This window comes from Gymnoscopelus microlampas, assembly GCF_963454915.1.
Source record: "Gymnoscopelus microlampas genome assembly, chromosome: 21".
Taxonomy (NCBI): domain Eukaryota; kingdom Metazoa; phylum Chordata; class Actinopteri; order Myctophiformes; family Myctophidae; genus Gymnoscopelus; species Gymnoscopelus microlampas.
Window position 1 is genome coordinate 12,173,800 of NC_139958.1, and position 22,446 is coordinate 12,196,245.

The 22,446-nt window shown below is 40.6% G+C and overlaps 1 protein-coding gene across 1 annotated transcript in view; it reads left to right on the top strand.

Annotated features, from left to right (window-relative positions):
* The window catches only part of LOC311038338 (disabled homolog 2-interacting protein-like), a 214,846-nt gene that overhangs the window by 96,298 nt on the left and 96,102 nt on the right, over nucleotides 1-22,446 (top strand). The window lies entirely within an intron of this gene.

Below are 22,446 nucleotides of genomic sequence, written 5' to 3' on the forward strand. Positions count from 1 at the left end.
TGTTAAACAAGTTACTTTACAGGTTGGCAGGGGAAGAACCTTTACTGGCTGAAGGCCCAAGGGTGACTATACACAGTCGACTCCATACACTGTCAAATCCTCAGTGTTAATATATCCCCGAAATGGAACCGAATGGATCCCTAACTCGTTTGTAACTCTTGAGAGTTGCACACAACGGATCCAAATGGACCCGTACAGGGATCCATTCGTGTGCTCTCAGAGGTAATTTAAAGGTAGGGTAAGTGATGTTGTTTGGTAAAAAAAAAACAGCGATCTCGGTAACAGGGGTCTCCCCATCTCTCCAGCCCTTTAATAAACAGAAAATACATTTTCAGGTGGGGTTACCAATTTCAGCCAATCAGGAGAGAGTGCCCACCTCCATTTCACTTGTTTATGCTGTAACTAGTATGAGTTCTCTCTCCTGATTGGATAAAAGTGTTATCCCGAGGTGAAAATGCATTTTCTGTTTACTAAAGAGCTGGGGAGACACACAAACACTCTATAGACTCATTGCTATATATATATATATATACTGTATATATCAATGAGTACTATCAGAATATAAAGCTATTTAACACGTATTTTAACACAAAAATATCACTTACCCTACCTTTAAGTGATCGAAAAGGAATAGGCTGAATCTAAAAGCTTATATATGCCTATCCTATGTAGATGTAATTTTGTTTGGCAAAAAGCAGTTGCAATGAACGTAAATCATCGGTAAACAATCCAAACAAACAAACAAAGGTTCCAGATTTAAGTACATGAAACAAAAACAAAAGATCACACAGTGTCCTCTTTGTCACATGACAGTGTCCTGTTCCTGCTTGTCTCTGTGACCTTACAGGCTCATGTCCACACCCACACACCCACTCCTTTGACACACACATCGGATTGTCTCTGCCAAAATCACACATCCTTGGGAACACAAAATGCAAACTTGCACACTTTTTAGTGTGTTCACATGCGTGATGCACGGCACGCACGCGCACACGCACACCCTAGGGAGGACAGGTGTTGGAAATTAGCATATGTTACATACAACTCTTCCACAACTCTTCCGAAGGCTACAGAGAGTCTGTAACTCCGCCTCGCAAAAAAGTTGGAAGCTGCCATCTGATTGTCATTCCCGTTAACAGAAAATGTATGTTAAATAATCTATATATAACATATATAGATAACATATTATATAACAAATTTCCATTTCTATTAAGCAGGAGCTACAGTAGATATATAGGCCTCGACCAGTTCGGTTTCCAACAGGAGTTATTGATGTGGGGGGGGGGAGGGGGGGTATCCGCTATATTTTGTATGTATTTGTCAGCGCTTCCTTCCTATGAATAGGGGTTCCAATTTGTATCTGTCCCTAAGAGACATTTGTACTAGAGAAGTCATGAACATCTATCTATCTATCTATCTATCTATCTATCTACTGTATCTATCTATCTATCTATCTATCTATCTATCTATCTATCTATCTATCTATCTTTCTGTCTACTGTATCTATCTATCTCTGTCTATCTGTTCTGTTTGTGTGTAAATAGGGTATCGTTCGAAATGAAGCTTTCTCCTATGACTAGTGGAAATAGGCAGATATGGTGATTGTCCTGCAGTGTTTGTTGTGTCCACTGCTGTGCATCGATTTACCAGCAAACTGTCCATTGTGGAGTGTCATGGGTCAAGCCCAGAGGCAAGCTATAGGATTCTTGAACACAGTTGTTTTTAGTTTATAGTCACGCTCTGAAAATAGCTGTCCCCAGCAAAAGTAGTTGACATAGCATCACAATCATTTTAACCACTTTATCCATTTGTACGTTGGCCATTCAAAAATAGCAGATCTAACAAGCTCGCAGCGTGTCACGAAGGGTACGTTTACTATTTTTGAAAAGACAAGAAAAAATATTGAACATTTTTTAAACATTTTTGAATAATCTTCTCTTCTGGCGGTCCCTGGCACAAAACTGTTTTTTCAGATCGGGGGTCCCCACCAAAAACATATCAATTTGTGGGTCCTTGACATGAAAAAGTTTGAGAACCACTGACGTTGATGTTGATGTTGATGTGTAACTCTAACAGTGTACAAATGGAACCAAATGGACCCTGACGGGTCCATTTGGTTCCATTTGTACACTGTCAGAGTTAAGGGGAGACCTTGACATTTGAAAGTTTGAGAATTGCTGTAGATGATCGGCTATTTTTGGCAAGCAACACCGTCACGCGACCAACTAATATGACTCAGGCATCAAACCAGACATTGTAAAAAGATCTGACTCTGATATGATGATGACCCATAGTGTGGAGGAATGAGGAAGTTCCCCATGCACTGTTTAGTCTGCACACTTTGCCTTGGCTTTGTAGTTAACATTTAACTGACTAGCCTGGAACGCACCAAGTTAAGCACTTCTTGTGTGTTTGCCTATGATGATAAGCGCCGGCTTATGCTAGTCAAATGTCTAGCATCACGGGAGGGAAAGATGTAAATGTTGGTTGAGTCATTTCAGTTTCACCATAACAACCATTGGTTGGTTAACTTGGTTCCTCAAACTATTTTTTATTTTTATTTAATTCAAGACCTCCCCATAACTCTGAGAGTGTACACATGTAGACTTGTGCTGTAGCCTAAACCAGTAGTTCTCAAACTTTTTGGTGCCAAGGACCCCCAAATTGATATATATTTGGCCGCGGACCCCCATCTGAAAATGTTTTGTGCCAGAGACCCCCAGAAGAGAAGATTTGTGTTTGAAAATAGCAGATATGCAAGCTCGCAGCGCGGCACGAAGTGTTCCTTCTATTCAACTTTGGGGTGCAAATAAGGCCTGTGTTTGGTATAATTTACAATGAAGTCCATTGTTGACACTGACTGTAGCTACTGGCTCCATAAAAAATCAACTTAAGCCCTTTTTCCTTTATTTTTTTTTACATAGCACAGAGTCTATGTAATGTCTACACAGTACACACACTCTACCTACTCTGCTGAATATAACTGAGCTGAATTGTTCTCTTTCCTCCAGATAGCAGTGGCAGAAATGACTCTCAGCCAAGACACTGCACACTGTTTGAGAATTGCCAACACTCTTTTATATACAGTATATAGGCATATATGCACTGTACATTTTATTCATTCATATATTCATTGTTTATTAGACTGCTGTTGGGAAAACGACTTAAAAAATGTTTTAAAAAAATGTTTAGCTATAGCTAATAAGCTACTATACCAGCAGTTCCCAAACTTTTCTGGATCAACGCTCAACTGCCGGGTTTAGTGGTCAGATGGTGGTCATTTTCAGAGCATGTTTATTCTATTGATCAATCAATCGATTGTGTTCCGGTTTGGATCAATTGGAACCGATGCGGTATACTTTGATGTCTTATTTGTTGGTTGGTATATCAATATTTATTTTCAAGGAAACTTACCATGTCAGATTTCTTCTTTTTACATAGTCTGTATATAATTTCTAAACTCATCTGTTTTATGTATTACCCAGTTCCACGGTGGGAAAAAATAGCTGAAGGCTGAAAGTAGTGAAGCTAGTACCCCACAAGCTGCTGGAAAATGTAGTTACTTATCTTAATATTTTGCCAGGTATTATTTAACAGAAACAGACCACGTGTGCTGCTGGCTCCTCTTTGAAGCTGTCAACAGCCCTGTCCTTCTGATCTGACTGTGTGAGGTGTTCTTCTGAAGGCTTGGTGTGTTCAGGAAAACAGGTTCAAATCCAGGGTACAAGAGGAAAGTTACATAGTGCAGCTTTAAGTACACTTTAGAGGTATTTTTGTACATTTGGTACATTTTTCAGTACTTCAGTACACTACTGCAAGTGTGTACTTTTTTGTACTTAATACAATGTACTTAATACAATGATTTGAAAACTTGAGTTGTACTAGTTATTACATTCGAAAATAGGGGATCTAAAAATATATAGATCTACAAGCTCACAACATGTTGTGAGCTTGTAGATCTGCTCTTTTGGACAGATTTTGAAAGCTTTTGAAATAAAATAAAAACGTGCGAAATAGGCTGTTCTGCATAATGAGTAGTTTTACTTTTGGTAGGCTACTTTAAGTATACAGTATATTGATGCCAATACGTACTGTACTTCTATAAGTAATTCAGGCCTTTTAGTTGCACTCGAGTCCATCTTCTTCCACCACTGATAGTGTGAGAGGTGTTCTCCTGAAGAAGGCATGATGATGATAGCCACCGTGATGATGATGCCACCATCAGTCCTCCCTTCAGAGACTCTCTCCAGACAAAACAAGCATGGTTGGTGGGATGATACATCTGGCAATGCTTCTCTCCTCTCCTCCAAAACCTGGCTAGCCTCACCATCCCCTCCATCCTCTCTTTTTTCTCCTCCTCTATTTTCCTGGACTATAGTCTCTCTCTCTAGCCAAAGTCCCAGGCATGCAGGCAGCATTTATTTTCCCACAGTGTGGTGCTGCTGTAGCCTGAGCCATTGTGTCTCTCCATGATGGAGTCTGGAGTGGAGGGAAGTAAGCAAGGAGGAGGGGGGTGTGGTGGTGGTGTGTGTGTGTGTGTGTGTGTGTGGGGGGGGGGGGGACTATGCTTCCTGGCTGCCATGCAGTGGCCCATGTCACTGTGTGGGAAAAAGAGGATGGACACAACTTAGGGCTGGGGGTGGTGGGTGTTGCCAAGTCTGTGTATTATAAGCGACGTTCGGCTTGTTTTCTGTAAAGTCACTTGCAGTGGTACTGTAAAGTAACTAAGTACGTTTACTCGAGTACTGTACTTAAGTACCAATTTGAGGATTTTTTACTTTACTGGAGTGTTTCCAATTTTCTGTACTTTTGCTTCAACTCCATTACATTTCAGAGGCAAATATATTACTGTACTTTTACTCCTCTACAATTATTTGACAACTTTAGTTACTAGTTACTTTGTAGATTTTAAATGTTATTACAAAACATACATTAACCACTCTATACTTCAGCTATTTGAAAATAGCCGATCTACAAGCTCACACGCTATTTGCAAATTATTGAATACATTTTGAAAACATGAAATGGAAGATTTCTGCATAATGAGCACTTTTACTTTTGGTACTTTAAGTGCATTTAGATATCGATACTTTTGTATGAAATTATTGTTGGGCTTGTTTTCATATACCTAGTTGCTTGTTTCTCTCGCAAAACCTGGCAACAATGATAGAGGCTCAGGAACACTCTCTTTCAGCCGACTGACTGAGTAGTAGATCGAGGTGCCATGAATCCATGACCGAAAACAGGAATACTTTCCTCAGCTTTTTCATCACCATTTTACAACCAATTCTCCATTTCCATCTCCATTTAAGATCTCCATTTTCTAGAGAGAGCGACCGTTAGTAGACTAGTCTAGTGTCCATTTAGCAGGATTTATTTATCTTTAGTCTCTCTGGACTCTTAAAAAGTCTGGGGCTCATGCTGTGGACCAGGGCTATTAGGGCTCGAAATAAGTTTGTTGGACCGCATTTATCATCGGAATAGTTTCACCGTCACGTCGTTGTTGTGGACATAAATACATCTGATTAATGTTTATGCTAGCGTATCGCCGGAGTGGCTATAAAAACAAGGGACGACGGTTTGTGGGCTTCCCCTAAAAAGGAGTGAGTTTTGGAGAGACGGGATGTATGTAGGCTGAGGAGAGGCGGGGTGTGTGTGTGTGCGCGTGTGTGTGTGTGTGTATCCTCTGGGAACATTAGTAGAGTAGATCAGCCTCTCTGGATCTCAAGGCAAGGGGTTTCCTCCTGCAGCCAGTAGAGACACATTCCCGGGGAAAAAAACTCAAACTCCCGGGGAAAAAAAAACACCAACAAGGAATAGCAGCAGCAGCGATCACCAACAACCAGAGAGAGAGAGAGAGAGGAATGAGACCGAGATTAAAGAGTGTCTTTTGGGGGACCCAGAGAGAGGGATCCGTGGTGGTGGTGGGACCATGTTTCACATCTTCAGTAAATCGTAAGTTGTTGTTATTGTTGCTGCTGCAGAAGATGGTTATTCTGTTGTTTGTTTGTTTGTTTGTTGGTGTGGATGTTAGCCTTGCATCAAGACCATCATATATGTATTTGTATCGATCAAATATATCTATGATGATGGTCTTAATCCAAGGCTATTTGGCTAATGTTGGATGCCAGTAAGAGAGGTCCCATGCAGCTGCTACACGTAGCGATGGGATCGGCCATAATCCGATACAATGTTACGGTGTCTTTCTTTGAACCGTGCGACTTTTTCGCCACGTTGTATCCGTTTATTGGGAAGCTATAAAACTGCTGTTATTATGGGACGGTTGAGTTAGTATAATCCACTGTTGATTTGTCTATTTGTAGCCTATTGTACGAAGAGTTTACAAACATAACATGTAAACTCTTCTTGAGTTAAACATGATTAAGATCCGTGACATTTATGTCATCATACTGCTGGGATTCGAACCCAAAACAAGCTAGTCAAATCCTCAGTGTTAGTGTATGTGTTTGTAACTCAGAGAGTTTTGGTTACATTTGTGCACTCTCTGAGTTAAATTAAAGCTGCAATCCGTAAAATGTAATATCCTACATGAGGATTCGAACCTGAAGCCTGCAGCTTCAAAACACCCCATGGTTTAGTTTTTATAGTAGTTTGAAAAACAGCCAAAGTAAAACAAGAGCAGAGCTACTAAGTTGTAAAGACTAAAGAGGGGAAAGAATGAGGACACGTTTAGACTTGAACATGAAAATATTCATCGCCAGAGGCAAGGAGTCCTGGGCTGGATGCACTGCACCGTGCTGATGATGACAGACAGGAATTATTGGCGTTGCGTGTCTTCATACAGAAGTTAGAACAGTTTTTAATTAAAACAAATGAACACTGAACTTTAGTGATGTCCTACCCTGGCCTGGATTCGAACTCACTCTTCAACCACAACATGGCTTTAGCTGCCCCAAGGGCCAAGAGGGGGATCTGGGGAGTCGGGGGTGAAATTGGGTCTTCTGAGCTTGTCAACAAGTTGGCTCCAATAGGTGTCCTACCCGTCACCAGGGTCTATATTTCCCCCCACCTGTATTTCTCAGGTATCAATATCAAATCCCTGCCCCCTAGTGTGTGAAGGGCACACCCATACTTTTCCCACAAGGATTTTTCCTGCACCTATGGGTGCTTGGACTGACATGCACTAGGACACTTCTAGCACCTTTTGGGTGCATGGACTTCAGTGCAATTACACACATACACATCACATTATGCAACACCACAAACATTTGAAAGGACTGCAATGGAAATAAGCCGCTGGCGTTTTTGCATCTATCCTTTTGATAATGGTGTGCCAAATTATGTAATTTTACATATGTTTTCTTTTGTCATCAATAAAGAATATGACAGTCAATAGTCAATGGAAGAGTAGGGACCACCTCCAACCTCTGCAGATGTACTAAAAAAAAGTCTGAATACATTATGTTAACTACGGTACTTAAACTTTAGCTTGTTGATCTGCTTTTTTTTGCGAAGGCTTTCCCACAATATGGATACTAATGTTTAAGTGGTTAAATAATACAGATTTCAGTTTGGTTGCTTCGGCGTTACAAATGAATAAATTAACACTGAGGATTAATTTTTTACCATGTTCTAATCATCCCATCTGTCAAAAAAAGGAAGCAAGAAATCAAGTATGAACACAGATCTGGCCGTTGCAATTATAATAACACAATCCAAGTGCCCAGAATGGAATATAATATTGTTTTTTTTTTAGGGGTAATTACCTTGTATTATTTACAATGTAATTGTTGTGCCGTGATGCGTGGGCACCAAGTCTGTTCTCTTTTTATTTGTGAATCTCTCCTTTCTCCTCGCTTTTCAGTGCTGTAGGCTGTTTAAATATTCAACCCAGGAATAAGAGAAAAATCGTTTTCTCCATCTTCTCTGAGTCCTTCCTTCTTGCACATATTGCTATCAGTTGATTCAGTTCCCCTAAGCAGTTATGCAACTGTATGCGTATAAAAGCCTAGGCTATACTTGCTTGTAACTAATTTATTTATATATATTTTTTTCTCATCCTCAATTCGGCTGGAGCATGATGATGGCTCATGGTGATAGCTGTTATGCAATGGGCTTGTATTGATGTCTGTGCTGCTCACCCCCGTTAAGCCTATGAGTTGGCTGCGCGCCAGTGTCCCGCACACCCAAAATAGCAGATCTACAAGGTCACAACGTGTCGCACTGTGACGCGTTGTGAGTTTGTAGATCTGCTGTTTTTGGTATGCGGCACTAGCATGCATCTAAGTATAAATTAACTTTTTTAAGCTCCTCTGTCACTGACCCAACAACCATGTGCAACTGAATGGGTGTTAAGAGCGCTCAAATGTACACACACACACACACACACACACACACACACACACACACACACACACACACACACACACACACACACACACACACACACACACACACACACACACACACACACACACACACACACTCACACACTCACACTAACATGGTGCTGCTGAGCATTCCAAATCTCATGACCATTGTTGTTGAGTCATCTTCAGTGATACTCGTGTTTGTGAATTTGCGTTCTGTAGTAAAACTCTAGAATGTCTGTGATGAATGGAGTAGGAGAGCAAATACATTATAATACTAAATATTGAAAGGTTACTCAGGGTGAAATAGAACGGGCTTGGATGAGTGTATGTGTGTGTGTGTGTGTGTGTGTGTGTGTGTGTGTGTGTGTGTGTGTGTGTGTGTGTGTGTGATTGTGAGTCAGCAGGGTAGTCATTCATGGGACATTAATACATTGACGACGGTAAATATGATGAAGAGGACGCCATCCTCATCATCTCTCCCTTCTTGTCCTTGCAGCGTTCTATGAATAACACTTCCTGTTCAAACACTAGCTTCCTATTGGCTCAACTCACCACCACTGAGAGAGTGAGAGAGACAGTATACAGGCCTTATACAGAGATTAACTGAGATTAAAACACATTAAACCCTAAACTGGCATAAGTAGGTGAACATTTGGCGAAAATGGCTGATCTGCAAGGTTATAATGCATCACATGGCAACACAAGCTTGTAGATTTGCTATTTATGCTTTGTTCTTTTTGACAGTTTTTGACAATTTGCGCCCATAATTACATCCCCAAAATAAGGAAGGCAGTTTGAAAGTGAAGTGACGTACTACTATTCTCAGTTTGAATGGTAATCTATCTTTCTGACATGTCTTTATTTCATTTATCTCTACAGAACAGGAACACTGTTTCCTCTTCAAATCACTGTGTTTACACGGACAACATTTCTTCATGCAGAAATAAATAATTCCAATCACAGATTCCAACTTAACTGTTTACACCGACGCTAAATAAAAGTAATCCTCGTTTACATACCTCAAAGCATTTAATCGGAATATTACTTTTGACGTTGGTTTTGTTTCTGTACTTTTTTTTCCAAACAGAGACTAACCAACCAGATAGAAATGATCGGAATCAGTCAATGTTAACATGCTGATATTTTTCCTGTTGATCGGAATAATCAAAAGGTTTATACCACCCCATCTCTACCAGAATGAAAATTCCTTTCCGATCAGACGGTATCGGAATATTCTCTTCCAAATTAACGTCACTGTTTACATGAGACACTTTTTCTTATTGTGATTGAGCTGATGATGTAAACACAGTTGTTTGTCCCATCGTTGTCATCTTTATTTGTATCTATCTTTCCATATATATGCCTGTTTCCATCTCTGTCTCTGCTAGCGTGTGGCGTTTTCTGATGAATACCCAGTCAAATCCTTTAGTGTTAATCTGACTTTACTGTAGGGAGATATCATTTGTATTAAGCCTGATTTATACTTGGTTGCACGTTGGTGTTGCATGCCGTAAACAGCAGATATACAAGCTCACAACGCGTCACATTCGTGACGCGTTGTGAGCTTGTATATCTGCTGTTTACTGAGCACGACACCGGCACGCAACTAAGTATAACTGAGGCTTTTAGCGAGTGGCGTTTTTCTGATGAATGCCCAGTCAAATCCTTAGTGTTAATTTGACTTTACTGTAGGGAGATATCATTTGTATTGCCTTGTCTCCTGCTGTGCTGCAGGGGGTCAGGTCAGGTAGGGGTCACAGTGGGAGGTCATTTGTTTGTGCCCTGAGCAACATGTGACCAGTGAGAGTCAAAGGAGACCTGGGAGGACGAGTCATGACAATGAAGGATCTGAGCAGAATGAAGACCGACTTTTATGCTCGACTTCAAGGGTGCAGCAGTTCATTGAACAAATTGATTTCATCGATTATAATAAAACCAATAATTGACGTAACCACTTAAACCCTGTATGGTTGACCGGAGTGTCTTTTCTGTTTTCTGTTGTGGCGAAAGCTTTCACTGAAAATAGTCGAATCGACAAGCTCACACAAGCTAGTCGATCTGCTATTTTCTGCGAAAGCTTTCCCCACAATACAAATGATGGGGTTTAAGTGGTTAAATAAAATGATAGATTTTCAAAAATACAGAAAAAAGCCAATCTACAAGCTCACAACGTGTCTATATGTGTAGAAAAAAAACATTTAATTTCCCCCCAAAATTCATTATTTCCAATAAAATTCATTATTTCCAATAAAATTCATTATTTCCAATAAAATCGATTATCGATATTTATTTTTTAATCGATCAGTTCAATGAACTGTTGCACCCCCATCTCTGACAGTTCTCAGTATTTATATTTGTACTAGTGTTTTTAAAGGTGCGCACGTTGCTCTCCCAGAAGGCTTAGCTGTGGTGATTAATCTGCCACTGCCACCATAGCTGGTCATTATGTGTAATTAATGTGAGCAGAGATCTAATTAGGCTAACACCCCTGTTACTACAGTCTTAACATAGTCCTGGGTCAGGGACACACTCTTTTAGGACGATCCCAGTGCTTTGATTACCGTTAAACGTTCACACACAAAATAACTTATTATGTTATGATCTTTATGCTACGGTGACCATAAGACATTAGGCTGGAAAAGATGTACCTTTGGGGAAAAAAGAAACGGTTGCGCTGTATTTGTCGAATTCTATAGAGATTGACATGAATTAAAGGGAAAATGTGCAGATTTTTTAACCTAAATACCATCCTTCTGATCATTTTATGGTCTGGGGGAGAAAAGTACATTATGTCTTTCCTTCTTCACTGTGAAATAATAATTAGACCCATTTCATCCCGCGGGGCAACTTTTCAGTTTTCTAGCTTTCACACAGTTTCACAAATCGTATTATAATAATAATAATACAAGGTCAGACAAGGTTTCCAACCCGACAGCGACGATATCCTAATGCCTAAAAGCCCAGTAAACTGTCCACACATTGACCGCTACACTAATTAGCAAAGGAACTGTACATATAGTAGTATACTGGCCCAGCTGTTGTGTTCTCTGGTTCCTATAAGACCTCAGCAGGCAGGTTGTGAACCCTCTTGGCCCGGAGACCACAGCTCACGGCTCTCTCCCACACACACAGTGAGCGTCCGTGCAGATGTTCATATGAATGACCTCACTCCCTCCTGGCTGCCATGGGAATGTACTGTTGTGTACTCCCCACTGCTATCAATCTGTGTGTCTCTGTCTCACTGGGTCTCGCTTTTTGTTTGTTTTGGTTTACTGAGGAAAAAAAGAAAGGCGGAGGATCCTCCAGCTCTTCAAACAGCTGTTATATCCAGCCACCTGACCTCACTTCCTGACCAGGCCTTTCTTTTTTTCCCACAATGCAGTGCATCAGTGGTTGATGATGTTAGTGCTACGGGGTGACCATGTTTTCAAACGGCCAAACCGGGGAATCGGAACCACTGATTTGGCAGATGTTTATAACCAAACCAAACTTGATTCTTTTGCTGCACGTGTGCACGCTTGTTTGGGTATTTTTTTGTAAACATGTACTTATGTGCAGTTAACCGTAGCATGACATCCATCATATATATCGTTGCTGTCGGGCAGAAAACCCTTATCTCCATATTCTTAACATTTGTATTATTAACCATGATCATACTACAGCGTCACACAAAAGTAACTTGAGCTTGTAGATCTGCTACTGTTGCTTCTTTTTTTTTACCCTGAAAAGTAACAGTTTAAGACGTATGAGGTTGACCAATGTGCACATCACTAGCATTGGACACCAACCACTGTATTATAGCGCAAATGACGTCAGTTCTTGAACGCAGCCAACAAAGCCAACCGTATCATTACGGGCAGATCAGACGAGGCGAACGCTGTCCAAATAAAGTTAAACAGTCATCTGTCTTCCTGGAAATCTTTTCCGCTGACTTGTGGTTTTCTAGTTGTCTCTTGATCAGCTGCAGTTTTCACAGCAAAGCCTTTCTTTTATTTATTTTTTGTATTACATTTTTTTTTGTGTTTCTGCCTTTATTTGGATAGTACAGTGTGACAGGGAGAGAGAGAGAGAGAAGGAGTGACAACCCACAAAGGCCATCGGGCTCGGGAATTGAACCCGCAACTCGCTGTCAGGCTCCAATAGAACCTATATGTGATATGCGCCTTAACTCCTAGGCCATCGGCGCCCGCCTTTCTTTTATTTTAACCACTTAAGCCCTATATACGTAGTTGACAGGGGTGGGGGGGGGTACCCCTGGGCTCGACACTAGGTCCGCTAGTATATTCATCTTCACCACATCTCTTTGTGGAAAACTCACAATGATTCTGCGAAAGTGTGCAGAGTACAAAGCCACGTTTTCCCCCTTAAAGGTTCTATGACATTCATTTTCACTTTTTTTATTTTTTATGTTTTTTTGCGGGGTTTTATGACCTCAATTACACCAAAAAAATCTGAACTTTGAACATTCAGTGGATTTTCTGGGGTTTTCTGAATAATTAGGCTGAAAAGTAATCTGAGCTTGGCCCTTCGGCAGTGAGGTCACAGTCGATTAATCCCGCCCACTCTCCTCCTCGCCCCTCCCCTCCCCTATCCTTTCCTTTGGGGGGGGCGGAGCTGAGGCGATGATTGACAGGCAAAATCTCTCAACAGCTACACCCGCAGGCAAATATTTCTTTTTTCATTGCAGTTGAAAAGGCTTTAGAAATGTGAGAGAAAAACACCTGCCATGGATCGATGGAGTGGATTTTTTTGTTAAAACTTTCTATACACGTTTGAAGGACCATGACAAAGACTTTTAATGTGTGGTAAAACTGAACGTCATGAAACCTTTAACGTGATTGTTTGGCAGCCAGCAACATTGGATATTTGATACATAGGAGGATGGATAAATCCAACAGGATAAAGGTAACTTTGATATGGCCCTGAGGCTCTGGAAGGAGTGTGGTGGTTTAGCTCAGGCTGTCACTACTGCTAGTAGCTCACAGCATCACAGTGTCGAAAAAGCAGCATCTGTCCAAAGTTAGAAGCAAGCGCTTACAGTATAAGTGGTTCTCAAACCTTTTCATGTCAAGGACATGAAAAGGGACACAAACATAGAGAGATACATCTTTTACCCATCGTTTCCCTCTTACTAGCAGTTATCAGACACACACTGCAGTAGTGTGATGGTGTTTACCTGCAGAAAAACATTGTCCTCTAGCTGTATTTTTGGCGTTTTCGCTGTTGTTTTGGTAGAAGGGTACAGTTTTTTTGGGGGGGCAACCAAAACAAACATTGAAAATACCACAAAATATACTCGGAGAGGTCAATGTGTTTCTGCAGGTATAATCTCTCAAGACAGATTATGTCTGCCAACAGCAGAATCTGTCAGCACCACTGTCCTAAACATGTAGGAAAAAAACACAGTTGCATCCGGGAGGAAGTGGACTAAGAAAGGGGAGGAGCCAAACCGAGTTCCTGTTTCTACACAAAAAAGGAGGTGGTGCCCCCAGAGGCTAAAACAAAGGAGAAATATTTGTTTTCTTGGAATTGTAGGAGTTGAGGCATTACATTTTGTTTGACTTTGTTCCACACATAAATATTGTGAAAATAGCAGATCTACAAGCTCAGAACGGCGAGGCTTTTTTTTTTTACCTCTTTCTTATATTATTTGACAATTTGGTCAAATAATAATATTTGTTGATTACTTTTAATTCGGTAATGGTTTTAGCTTTTTTCTTTCTTTTCTTTTTCTTCTTTTATAGGTATTAATAAGGTCTTAAAAGTCCTTAACCCGAGACCTCGAACGCATCTGTGTCACTTTAGATTTCTTTGGCTATTCAAATTTTTTTGTGGTCCTATGTATTTTTGAAAAATCTTGAAATACATTTTTTATATATTTTTTTCAAAAAACTGTTAGGATTTGGATTTTTTTTTTAGAATCGGCCTCAGGCCTTAATGGGTTAAATTGTCACTTCACTGTCATCTGGGGACCCCCCAAAAATCCTGTGGGGACCCACAGGTTGAGAACCACTGGTATAGAGGGAAATTATGGGTATTTTTTTCCCCAATATGTTTTGTTATCTAAATACCCCTGTACAAAGTTAGTTACATAATATGCCTTTAATTTAATCAGTCCTAAATGGATAGTGAATATTTATTTTGGTGTACACGGTTGACCATGTTGACCCCCCCACCCCCCATCCCTAATGCGGACATGCCATTCCTCCTCCTCCTCCTGTAAAAGCTTCCTTCCCCCCTGTAAATAAATGAATGACCTCCTTTGTATGGAGCGGTTTTCTGCTCTGGCATCCACACACACACACACACACACACACACACACACACACACACACACACACACACACACACACACACACACACACACACACACACACACACACACACACACACACACACACACACACACACACACACACACACAGAGCAGCACTCAATCTGGCCTCTCTCTCTACTACAGTATGTGAACAGATGCTGTGCTGGTGATTATTCATCATAAAAGTGGTCTCACACACTGTAAGTCGTCTGCACCTTTCATTCTCTCCATCTTTATCTGGTGCAGTGCTGCCTGGGGGCAGAGTCTCTCTCTGGTACCCCCCCTCCTCCTCCCCCCCACCCGCCCCCTCTCTGTGATGTAATCTTTCTTTTGTCTCATGTGTATTAGGCCAGTGGTTTTCAAAGCGCCCAGAGGGGGCATTTGGAAAGTGGAAGTGTGAAAAAAAAGAAAGAGTAAAAAAAGGAAGGAGAGAAAAAAAATGAAAAAATCATTAAAAAATAATACAAATATCAATTATTGTCAGTTAAATAAGACACAAAATGACACAATTTTTCTTTTGTCTCATGTGTAGTAGGCCAGTGGTTTTCAAAGGGCCCCCGGGGGGGGGCCTTTGAAAAAAAAGAGGAAAAAAAGAGGAAAAATATATTTTTTATAAATATCAATTATTGTATCAGTTAATTGACTTTTATTTTGAGCATGTCGTTAATATCAAAATTATTTAAAAAAAAAACATTTCAAAATGTTTTCAAACATTTTACAAAATGGTTTGCGTCGATTTGCGACGCGACATGTTGTGAGCTTGTAGACCAGTTATTTTCCCAACGATCTAAGAAAATAGATAATAATAGTCCATTTTGCAATAGAGGGGAGAAGATTGGTGGTAACCCGGCCTGCATCAGGCCACTGGTGCTGGGGGGGGACGCTGAAAACTAAAACCCATGCAGGTCAGGAGGACTAATGCAGCTCTGGACTGACACAGACTTCACTTTGGTCGCTCCGGTTTACTTTCTAAACGTATTAGTTTAAACACACCTCTCCATCTCTGTCTGTCTGTCTGTCTGTGTGTCTGTCTGTCTGTCTGTCTGTCTGTCTGTCTGTCTGTCTGTCTGTCTGTCTGTCTGTCTGTCTGTGTGTGTGCCTCATCCTCATGAAGGTGAAGAGGTTTCATAACAGAGTCTTTTATTCAGTGTTGGTCTAGTGTAGCAGTGAGTGTGGGGAATCTTCTGTAATGGTTGGGGGAAGAGGATTATGGTGTTGCCGTCACACTTAAGCTCGGTTTATATACTAATATGCACAAATAGCAGATCTACAAACTCACAACGCGCTGTGGATGCGATGCGTTGTGAGTTTGTACATCGGCTATTTTGATTTTGTTAAAGCATAACAATGCTGCTCAGAGATTAGAGATTTTTTCTTGGCAATGTCTTCTTAGTTGCTTAAGAGGGGGAATTCCAGCCAAATTTGACCTTTTTCCTGTGTTTTCCAACCCTGCTATAAATTGTCTCTGACCAAAATCTAATCAAATGCCTCAGTTTAGAGAGCCAGACACAAGTGATCTCTATTGAAATGTACAATGCCTTGTGGTGGTGAGTATAAAGTACAAAACGATTTCTATATCACCCAAAACATGTTATTTCCAACTCTGGCATGCTAGTTCCTCCAGTGCTAATGCCTCTAATTAAAACATTTGGACATTTCTGTCTTGCTAGTTTTGATGACTAGTTTGGTAGACGTCGCGTCCTTGTTTCGCATGAGCTACTTACAAATGCAGTAACTTGTGAATACTTCATGTAGCCAGAATTTAACCCACAGACTGAATATACACCAGTTTTAGCTGTTTGAATCGTAAGTTAACTTAATTAATTTGAGATTTAAATTTGTTGGAAGATCACTTAAACCCATTAAAACCGGGAAAGCATCTGTATAATTTTAGATTGTATCTATTCTACATATCAACTGTCGGTTGGAAACGTCTAAAACTGTTACTTTTTGCTTTTCGAGCTTGTAGATCTGCTACTTTTAATGCTTTCGTGTGACACTGTAGTATGATCAAGTAAGGTTAAGTTCATTTACAAAATATATATATATGGGGAAAAGGGGGTTCCTGCCCGAGTAGCAACGATAAAGCAACATTCTTTTTTTCAGAAAACTGTTAGGATTTAGAAGACATTTGTAGAATCGGCCTCAGGTCTTAATGGGTTAATAGGTTAACCCCGGCGTCCCTATTTTGAGCATGTCATTACAGGCGCAAATTGTCAGAACTTGCCAGACAGCAGAAATGGGGGGCGACCTGATATAGCCTGAAGTGGGTAGGGTGCATAGTATACCCCGGTTTGAGTCCCAGTCGGCCGGACCACTTGCTGAATGTCATTCCCCTACTCTTTATCTCCACATTTCCTTCTCTCTCCTGTCGCTGTCAAAATAAACGCTTAAAAAAAGAATAACCTAAAACCCCCCAAAAATTTGAAAATAACCCGTCTATCGTCAAGCAACGCATCGCGTTGTGACCTTATAGACCGGCACTTTTTGAATCACGACACCCATCATATACACGAGTCGACAAAGTATATGAAATAGGCCCTCTGAAGTGGTATTAAGGTTAAGTTATACTTGACCGGTTCGACAATTGTCGCTGCACGAAAATGATTTTCAACTTCTGGGTATTTTTGTGGAGTGACACTTTTTGAAAAGGTTGTGCGCTGAAGAATACTAGACTTTAGCAGCTTAGAGCAGTGGATCTCAAACTTTTTCATGTCAAGGACCCCCAAATTGACACTTATTAGCCCGCGGACCCCCATTTGAAAAGATATGCCTCAGGGACCCCCATAAGAGAAGATTTTTACGTCTAGCGGTGATTCTCAACCATTTTAATTTCAAGGACCCCCATTTTGACATGCATTAGGCTACGGACCCCCATTTAATGACATTTCTATCTCTGGGACCCCAATTTATATCCTAAAATCAGTGATAATTTAACTCTGAGAGTGCACAAATGGAACCAAATGGACCCATAAGGGTCCATTTGGTTCCTTATTATCCATCATTTAGCTGGGGACCCCCTGGAACTCCCTCAAGGACCCCTGGGGGTTGAGAACCAAGGGCTTAGAGAGTTGAAGCCAGGTTAGAGCGCTGCTGCTCTGTTGTGTTGGAACTGCAGTGGTTCCCAAAACGTTTTAGCTCGAGAGACTCAAAAGAGAAATCTGATGTCGTCTCCCACCCAGGACCCAAACTAGTGAAAATGGCCGATCTACAAGCTCACACATGCATTGTGAGCTTGTAGATCTGCTATTTTCACTACTGCTTAAATGTTAATTTATTCTCAAATGTATAGAATTTCTTTAATTTTTTCCAATCTATTTTATGAAATTATTTTGATTTTTTTTAAAAAATGAGTTCAGTTTTAAATGTATGAGAAAAATCTAACATTTTGGAAATAATAATAATTAAAAAACAAAATTTAAGAAACTAAAAATAAAGGGATAGTATTTACTCACGACCCACAGATGGGTCTGCAGCCCACAGTTTAGGATCCAGTTACAATATACTGCATCTGATAAGAAACCTGATTGGTTGCCAGTTGCCACAGTGTTTGTTTGGGCTCTAAAGGCCCGTCCTATCCACATGTCAGCAAGTTCCACACTCGTGTGCGCGCGCGCGCACACACACACACACACACACACACACACACACACACACACACACACACACACACACACACACACACACACACACACACACACACACACACATACATACTGTACGCACACACGCAGTCGCACACACCCATCCCGTTCCGCCCCGCTGCCCTCTGACAGAATCCTCCCTCTTTTCCTTGCCGTCTTTCAGCCTGTGTGTGTGTGTGTGTGTGTGTCACTCACTGTGGGTGTGGGACGCATGGAGCTTTGTTTTGCTGCCTGGCTGGATGTTCATTCCAGTGCAGATGTGATGACTGACAAGCCACTGGCTGCTACATTCCTATCAACACATACAGCAGCACGCACATGCAGTAGTATACCTTTTCTCTGTGTACACCACACCAAAAGACCTTGTCGTACTGATAAACAACATGAAATATTAGGACGTGAGTGTTAAATACTGTACTTAAGTTGACATGAAGGGCTGCAGAGTCTATATTAATTACTTTCGACCTGGCATACATTTTGGTATGCTGTGTTGATCAATTGAATACATAGGACCACAATGGACGCAAGTCCCCAGACCCAGGACTTATTTGTGTTATCCTTTTAGCTTTAATGTCTTAACGGTACCACATTTCTGACTAATGAAGTATTCAGTCAATCAAATTTGGGCATGTCATCATTGTAGGCGAAAATCGACATTGTCTAATCTTTTTGAAAATTCATCATTGTCATCAAATTTTTCGAAAAATATAGCTAATCTACAAGCTCAACGCGTTGTGAGCCTGTTGTGGATGGTCGTTTTTTGCTATTCAACATACTGTAGGGCTGGTTTGGTTTACTTACTGTATGCTGGGAGTGCGGCGGACCATAATGATTCTTTATTCGTATCATGAAAATATCATGATAAACTTTAACACATGTGTTTGGTTCTAATGAGTGATCACATAACGTGACAGACGCACTGTGCTGTAACAGACACACTTACTTAGAGCTAGGACTGTCACAGTTATTACATAGTCATCTACTCGCGATAATTTCAGATCATCGCAGTCATTTTGCATAATCGTCATATTTGTCAATGTTGAAATGTTCATACATTTTCAAATATATATAAAAAGCTGAAATAGCAGATCTACAAGCTTACAACACGTCGTAGCAGGTCAGCCATTTCTGCCAGTCAGTAATATCTTTGTATATGTATGTTATCTGTCATATCTGACCTGTGCAATTGTTGAGTATGAAGCCTAAAAGGCAAACAGAAATTACGTTTTTTTTAATTCATAATTATGTTCCACTGTCCAATGCCAAAAACCCAATTAAATCGTTAATGGCAATTATTTTTTTGACAATTAATCGCCAACGTAAATTTGTAATCTTGACAGCCCTAGCTATGTGGAGCATAAAGAGAAACCGAGTGCTCTCGCGCGAGGAGCATGTTCATTAACCACTTGAACCCCCAGCATCCATATTCTAGGGAGAACTCAGTAGATCAGCTATTTTTGGACAAGAAATTTGGTGTAGAGAGAGAGAAAAAAAAAAAGCAGTCCAAGTACAATTCAGGTCCGCTTTACTAAAGAATAGAGTGTTTAATTGGTTAATTATTTCCACCTCCTTCAAAATCCCCCCTTTCTCTCCGTCTTTAGCAGCGGACACCAACGGGGGGGCGTTTGTGGCAATGAATGGGGGGCCGAACGTGAACATTATGCATACATGAATACTAATGTGACATGTCATTTGTACCGCAATTGCATTACAATGGACTAAGTGTGTGTAATTTATGTGGCGGGTCACCTTGTAACAATGACAATGAAACGGCATTATTATTACAGATGGCAAAGTCACATCTCCTCGTTAAGTGGCGTCCATTGTCTCTGTATACGACCAGCGTGAGCCTCTTTGAGGGTGTGTTCCATCTCACACCGCCTCATCACCACATACTCCAGATCTTTTTTTTTTTTTACTTGAGTAAAAGTAGCAATACCACAATGTAGAAATACTCTGTTGCAATCCTGTATTACATTTTTTACTTGAGTAAAGTATTGGCATCACAATACTCATTATGCAAAATGTCCCATCATCTAAATCTACAAAGTAACTAGTAACTAAAGTTTTCAAATTATTGAAGTGCAGTGAAAAGTACAATATTTGCCTCTGAGATGCTGTGCAGTAGTAGTACAATGTAGCCCATTGTTGCCAGATTTTGCAAGAGAAAAAAGCAACCAGGTCTATGAAAGCAAGCCCAAAAGAAGCGACAATAGGCCACATGAGCACTTAAAACCTATATATATATATCGGCTGTTTGATCTACAAGCGGTGCGACACGTTAGCTTGTAGATCTGCTATTTTCAAACAAATCTTAAAAAAAAGTGAAGCATTTTGATTATTTTTCTAAACATTTTAATAACACAAATCTGGTTACAAATAGGAGTTTGTTGACAAATACATATTAATTAGGGGGTTCTTGACATTAAAAAAGTTTGTTTAAACAACATTACAAAACAAGCCCAAATAAGCGACTACACTTGGTAAACAAGCCCCCCCCCCCCCCCCCCCCCCCCAAAAAAAAAATGCAACCCGCGACCACCAAGCAACTTTACAGAAAAACAAGCCCAACCAACTTCGCTTATAATAAGCAGACATGGCAACACAGACGTAGCCTCTGCTGGCCTCCTTTCTCCCCCACGTCTCCCTTCCCTTCCCCCCAAACACACCATCATTTATCCCCAACCACCTCCCATGACCTTGACTACCTTCCAATGTTCTCTCTGCTCCTCTCCTCTCTGTTTACCTGAGGTGAGGAGTTAGTTTATGCTAGGCGGATTCTTTCGCTCTCTGGCACTCATCTTTCTTTCGCTTCCTCTCTGTCACTTTTCCTCTCCGTGCGCCGGGAGGGGGGGGGGGGGAGTGTTTTCTTTATCGCTGTCATGGGAAATATGGAAATACTAATGCTGTATAATATGTTATTTAACCCATTAAGACCTGGAACTTTGTCCTTTTTAGATTTGAGCTAAAAAGCATTATTTTACACTTTGGGCTATTCAAAAATAGCAGATATACAAGCTCATAGCGCGGCACCGAGTGCCGCGCTACGAGCTTGTAGATCTGCTATTTTTGAAAAATCGTGAAAATGTGTGCAAATCTTTGAATATATATGTTTTTAAAGGGAACAATTTTAACTCAAATCTTTGCTTCTGGGGGGTCCCTGGAACAAAATATTTTGATGTGGGGCGGAGGCAAAATACATATCATTTCGGGGGTCCTTGACATGAAAAAGATTGAGCACCACTGATATAGAAACATACGTTTTTCAGAATACTGTTGAGAATTAGGAGACATGTAGAACCGGCTTCACATTAAAACCGGGAACGCATTTGTGGAACGACTTAAACCATTATTTTATACTTTCGCTATTTTTTTAAATACATTGAAAATGTGTGCAAATTTTGAATATATATATTTTTAAAGCAAACATTTTTAACTCAAATATTTCCTTCTGGGGGTCCCTGGAACTAAATATTTTGAGATGGGGGGGGGGTCCGTGGCTAAATACATATCATTTTTGGGGTCCTTGACATGAAAAAGTTTGAGAACCACTGATGTAGCAACATAGGTTTTTTCAGAAACCTGTTAGCATTTAGAAGACCTTTGTAGATGCGGTTCTGGATTGAATGGGTTATTTTACTCCTTTTCATCATATATTCTGGAAACATCTGCTATATTGTAACTTACTTCTTGTCCCCAAAAGAACCCTCTGCTAGCTGTGCGTAAGCCCCAGGCTATAAGGTGTCGGCACAGTCTTCTTTTGTCTTCAGGCCAACAGCTGTGCCTTAAAAGCTGTCGTCTTCTACCACTGTCTTGAATGTCCCCTCCCTCCCTCCCTCCATGTTTTGGAATGGTTCAAAGGGCTTTGTGAGATCCATGTTGGGAGTTCTTTTTTGGGGCAGAGAGCAGAGGGAGAGAGGAGCGATTTGGCGGTCCTTTAACCCATTGAGACCTGAAGCCGATTCTACATGTCTCCTAAATCTCAACAGTTTTCTGAAAAACCTATGTTTCTATATCAGTGGTGCTCAATCTTTTTCATGTCAAGGACCCCCAAAATGATATGTATTTGGCCGTGGACCCCCATCAAAATATTTTGTTCCAGGGACCCCTAGAAGCAAAGATTTGAGTTACAATGTTCGCTTTAAAAATATAT